The sequence below is a fragment of the Blastocystis hominis genome, assembly GCF_000151665.1.
Source record: "Blastocystis hominis, Singapore isolate B (sub-type 7) whole genome shotgun sequence assembly, scaffold_7".
Classification (NCBI taxonomy): Eukaryota; class Bigyra; order Opalinata; family Blastocystidae; genus Blastocystis; species Blastocystis hominis.
In genome coordinates this window covers 838506-845354 of record NW_013171866.1, presented here as the reverse complement: position 1 = coordinate 845354, position 6849 = coordinate 838506, and positions in this window count along the sequence as shown.

Sequence of the window (6849 nt, the reverse complement as noted above, 5' to 3'; positions counted from 1 at the left end):
CATTCTCTGAGTCAGCCACTTTGTCTGAATCCTAACAGAGGGCTATAACATAATCAAATTTTACTCATTGCTTGATTAGATATTATAAGTTCAACAGCATCAATATTAATCGATATTTTTCCTTTTTTATTATTTTCATTTTTGTTTATATTTTTCTTCTATATATATGGATTATATCTAAAATGATGCAAAACACCTTGAGTATATTGCTAGAGGCATATATATATATATATTATTTTTTATTCAGGTAATAAATACTTAATGTATTTTACTTCTTTTGAAATATAAAGTAAAAATCTTCTCGATTTTTTTCGATCGACTCAGATGCAATAGTTATTCTGTTGTTGTGATCTTTTATTCTTAGTATTGCATATTGCTATACAAGATGTGTTTCATGGAAGCAATCCATTGAAGAACAGTAGGCATGAGCGATTATACTATAGCTCATCATTGTATTCAATGTATTAATGCTTTTGTCGTCGTTCAAATCAGGAGTTATAGGTGATTTGTTTTGGTTTTGATCTTATATTTACACTTGGTCTTAACGTAATATAACACAATTTAGATATCATAAGGCATGTAAAATTATGTTACACTTAGGGTATCTCATATTCTAATGCTATTCATTTTTTTATTCAATTAAATAGGTTAGAAAAACATGATTACGATCTATAATCACAAATGTATCAAATAAATAATATATACATATACTGCTTTATAATAATATGGTACTACTATTTCATAGTGATTACTTCCATATCTCAACTAATGTGAGCAATATTCCAAAGGTTGAACTTTCTTAAATTACTTCTATTAGTTTTTGTTCACACATTACCATCAAAGAACATATTAATATTCTCAAATAGACTTATCTGGAAAAGTAATTCAGTTGTATATTGTTTTTTGTCAAAAATGAAAACAGTAATGAGTTATTATTTTTTCCCATTCAATAGTATAGTACAATAATGACTGGTAATACACTTATGAATATAAATGGTAATGTGCTAATATCCAATCTATTTTTGTTATAATGGTGTTGCATATAAATATATAAACAACTCAAATAAGGATTCATTTTAATAGGCTTTGAAGAGTCCTTTTATTATCGATATAAATCTAAATCTAAATAGTAACTTGAATTATAGCTAAATAATGCGACCGGGAAAGTCTCACAATTAGGGATAAACATGTTATCATAAGAAATCTTTCAGAACGTATCACCTTTATTATCAGTGCATCATTTCTCTTACTAAATTTGTTTTTTCCCTAAAAATTATTCACTTTAGATACATATATTGACAAACATATTTACACATCTATAAATCTAATAACCAGCAGTTTTGCATTTTACTTTCAATGAGAAATATCTACATATTGTAATCTTGATATATAGCCTTATTCGTACCTCATTACACCAATTGATATACTTTATCATGAGTATGCTAATGATACGAAATAAGAAATTATATTAGTAAATATATAAAAGTATTATTTATGTGACATGATAATACCTCATATTACTTATTAATACACTACATTACCTTGGTCTCAGAAATATAAAAATACAAGAAATGATATTATCGATGGAAAACTCTCTGCAATTTGCTAATAAATAATTATAGTAGATGATAATTTAAGTGTTTTGCGCGAACACTTTCTGGCTCCTTTTACGCGCGAAATTGCCATTTCTATCCATCAGCCACTATGCCTATGCGAAACCGCCCATTTACCCCACGCTTCCATGGAATCCGAGCTACCTCTGACGCCACATGTCGGTAGGGATATTATAATCACAAAACCTCTTCAATCACTAACCACTATGGTAAAGAAAATGCACTACTTCATGATAATACAAGGCTCATCTTGTAATGGAAAGTTCGAATGGATCAACTCGAACAAGTACAAGAATCTTTACATCACTTTCATGACTGTCCTCTTCACACCCAATCAAGTCATGTTCAACAATCTGGATTCTACTAATGTGGTCACGAACTCCAATGACGAAAAGTTAATGATTCCTCCTGGATACTATACGATCACTGAAATCATTGCCATTCTTAACACCATGACCAATACTACATTCTTGATATCTACGAAGGCTTCGAGTTATGGGTGTATTTATATCCAGTATCCACACACCATTGATTTCATCAATGCTCCGGATAATCGAGAAATCCTCGGTTTGGAAGGGCATACGGTCATTCTATCTGCTTCGTTCTATGGATCGAACGTGATTGATATCACGCGAAATCGCCAAGTGATCCAAGTGTACTCGTCTCTCGTGCGTTCCTCCGATCTGAGGATTGCCAACCAGAACAACAATCTGCTCACCACAATGATCATTGATGATCCCGAGGTTAATTACCTCCGCACCGTGGAAAACATTTGCATTGCGATGATAACCCGATTCAATCGATTGATGTTCCTGTTCCGAGATATGGATGGTAATATAATGCGATTGAACGGCGAATTCGAACTCCAATTGACGATCGAAGATATGTTTGATCAAGTGTCATCCTCAATTCTACCGATGAACCAGTTGAGTATGATGGAAGTGTTCGGTAATACTACAAAGAAGGAAGTGAAGCTGGACAATCCTCTGTCATTCGATCAGTGTTCCATCTCGTCTGTGTCATTGTATACCAATTTCGTGTTGCACAACGTCCCAACCGATCAAGTGATATTAATCGATGTGGGGACATCTCCACACGAGGCGTTAATATCCAGAGGAGCCCACAACATCGAAACGATCATTGCAATGCTGAATGCAAGTGATGCCCTATTTGGAATAGTGTATAGTGGAGAAAATGCATTTCGAGTCTACCACCAGTTTGTCATTTTTCCTCTGACACAACTCATTCATTCCTTGAATAAAGCGGTTCATTTATCGAGGTGTGTGGGGAGCATGAATGAGATCAAGGAACTATGGAAACCAGCAAAACGAAGAGGTGCCACTCGAGTGATCATCAGTTCATTCAAGAGAAACATATACTTCATCGATCTCATCGATTTCTCTTCAAAACAACACAAATCGATACAGGAAGTATTAGGATCATAAAAGAGTACTGGATTCTACAAGAATCGTGGATACAAATATGTCCTTGTATGTATTGATGGATATTCGAAATACCTGATGACTCGGAAACTGAAAAGTAAGAGTGCTACAGAAGTCATTCATGCGATGAAGGATATCATTCAAACATATGGTGAATCACCAAAGCATATATGCTCGGATCGAGGTACCGAATTCACCAATGTTATCTTTCGTACCAACATCTTGAACTAGTATGACATCACCATGTATCACATGGATTCAGCGAATAAGGCAGTACTAGCCGAACGAACAATTCGAGATATCAAGGAAGACATCATGGTTCCATTCAATCAATGGCAAGGTGTATGGTTTGATTTGATCGATGGTGCAGTTCGTCGACATAATGGAAGAAAGAACAGAGACATCGGATATACACCCAATGACATTTGGCTTAACAACAACAACAACGATATCTTATACATGGAGAAAACAGAACCATCCAACATGACGGTAAATAACACAACACCTCAATTCGATGTTGATGATTATGTTGGAGTGACACGAAGACCTCGCATTCTGGAAAAGCGATCATTGACGAGCAAATGGTCTCAGGACTTGGTTGAAGTTGTTGACATTGATGATCACATCATGCCATTGATGTACGAAGTGAAGAATGTGGAAAGCGATAGAACACAGAAGTGTTCTGATTGGGAACTGCTGGCAAGCAAATGCAAACCACAGCCAGCACCACCCATCACTCGATCCAAGAGTCGAAAGGAACCCAATGCATTGAGAAAGGCTGCAAGATCACATCGACCCATTACGAGGAGCCAGAAACAGAAGAAGAATGGTGTTCGAAAACGATCGTAATGCTCTTCACACCACCGAGAAGTATGATAGGAAGATTCGAATACGTAAACATGTTGAGTGAGAAACGAGCCAAATCCAAGACCACTGTGGAGAAGAACCTGTACAAGCTATTAGCAAACTCGACCTATGGCAAATTTATGGAGACTGGGCTGAAACGAATGAAAGTGAAGTTCGCGAACATGGAATGAACGCGAGGCCATTATTCAGAAGCATGGGTACGACATGATCGCTGGGACAACCATGTATTCCGAGAATCTGATCGGCATCAAGTTGAACACACCGGTACGCAAGGTCGAAAAGCCATTCTTCATCGGGTTTGCCATTCTGGACATGTCCAAACATGTCATATACGATTTCTACTACAATGTGCTCAAGAGGATATTCGATAATGTGGAGTTACTGGGACAGAACACAGATTCACTCATCGTAAAACTGATTGACAAAGTTAAATATCGTTCATAAGATGTGTGACATGTGTAAGTCGTTTGATTTTTCGAAATTAGAAAACACAATCTATTTCTATGGACAATTCGTGAATTACGACCAACAGGAGGTGGATATAAGCAAGTTTCCTTCGTTCAAATCATTGTTCAATTTCAAAAAAGTTACCAGAACCCATTTTGAAGATCGAGGACAATGGACATCGTATCACCGAGTTCGTGGGACTTAGACCCAAGATATACTACCTGACCGATGAAAAAAAGTAGTACACAAAGCAGCGATGGGAGTTCCTCGCAACATCACAATCGATGGTAAGAAAATGAGTGTTAAGAACATCAAATTATTTTTACATGTATTTGAGGCAGAGAAAATTAGAGATGCAGCGATCGAGGGCAGTTTCAAGCGAATTAATAATCAGGGATTCGATATCACCACCAAAGAACAGACCTAGATTCTCATGTCTTTCGCGAACAACAAGCGATGGATCTTGGATGTCTATGTGCATTCACACGCATTCGGTCATTACCGGTTTGTTAACATATGATACAATAAACAAGTATTCACTTTGGCCATCGACCACTAATTTTCGCGCAAATAACGTCGTCGATGTTTAGGGTGAGCAAAAAAGCCAACATAAACATACAATGCCTTATTATTTATAAAGGGCAATAAAACTAGTTACCAGACGCGAGCATTAGCGATTGATGGAAGATGAGGTCTGAGGGTTGACTCTGGCCAAAAAGGCGGTCAAAAATATCCCGCTTTTGGCGCCATTTCCATACTTCTGATAAATATTAAAATCTACTCATTTTTGACCATAATATCGATAGTATAGATTGTGTTAAAGTAATATGTTACTACTTAAACCATTGAGTAATTTAACTGCTTAAAGAAATAATGGATTCCCATCATGGCGTTATTATAGCTTACTCTTCTTGATAGAGTATTTCACGTATTTGATTTACTCACTTCTATCAACTGTTAACAGTTATTATTCTTCAACTTTACAACCGAACATCATTTATTGTTAATATTTGTATTATTTGTTCAAGTATTTATGTGTAAATGATTCAGCGACACAAACTATTCCTATAGCAATAATGCTTAACCTTATCATAATGTTACGAGATTATGTGAATATCTTAAGCCTTATTATTATTAATCCTTTCGTTTTGCATTTAAGGCATTCTTACATATTTATTTCAAAACTATGTATATGCTATCAGCTTATAAACTTTATTTATATTCTCTGATTCTCTGATTCTCTGATTCTCTGATTCTCTGATTCTCTGATTCTCTGATTCTCTAATGTTTTTAATATCGTCTAAATAGACAACGGCATTCATTGCTATTATAATTAGTTCGTTTCAAATCACTTGTGTATAGCATTATTATATAGAAGCCTAAAGAGTTGCTTATTTGAAACACTAAGTCTTTTGTATCATATAAACTCTCTACCTTTTTATATTAATGTGGATACTATTGAAATTGATTTTCTGATATTATCTTATAACGTTACTACATTGATTATTGACAAGTATCCTTTCACTAGTAATTCTTAATCAATACCATTAATACACCATAAAAATATACACATTGCTTTTTGATTATTATATTTCTATAATGTCTTTTTTCTTGTTATTCACTACCTTTTGGCTATCAATATTATGTAAGTATGCCAGTCTATCTGATTGTATTCTGTCTCAAGATAACTATCATGTGAAACTGAATAACCAAATCAATCTTAATATCAGTAAAACGAATAAAGTAATCTCTAATAAGCCAGCTACAAGCAGCGTTATTACGCATACCAACAAAACAAAAAACCCAAATTATACCACTATGTCTCTCTATTCTCCCGTCTATGTGAATCTAACAACATATTTGCGATACAAAAACAGAAAAAAGACATTCATTTTCAAACCTAAACCACGCGCTGGAGTGGCTAACAACTTGCGTTCGATCAGAGGATTAATGATGATCTCCATGGCAAATAATGCTAACTTCTGTATTAAATACCCCGATTTCTTTACTATTATGGAGGATTCCTTTGGCTTTCTTTCTTGCCCTAAATATCTCAATACAATACAATGGAAACATGATCGTGCTGTGAATTGGGCAAAATCTAGTGAATGTAATTTTTTTATTCCTCACAGTTTGGAAATACAAACTAGTGATGATTTATCATACCCGTTTCATAAATGCAGTAACTTCTTTCATGAAATAAAGGCTAATACTCACACAGATAAATCAAGATTATTATATCATTATCTATCTAATTATATATTTAAACCAAAGAAATACATTGTTGATTATGCTGAAGAAGTATTAGCAAAGATGCAAGGTATTAAGGTCGGAGTTCAGTTAAGATTTGGTGGAAAAACAGCTGCTTCTCAAGAAAAAGAGCAATTCTTAAATCCGAATCATATTAATTATTACATTAATCAAATCCTAAATGTTACATCAAAAATCAATACTCGATATACGCTGTTTTTATCCACTGA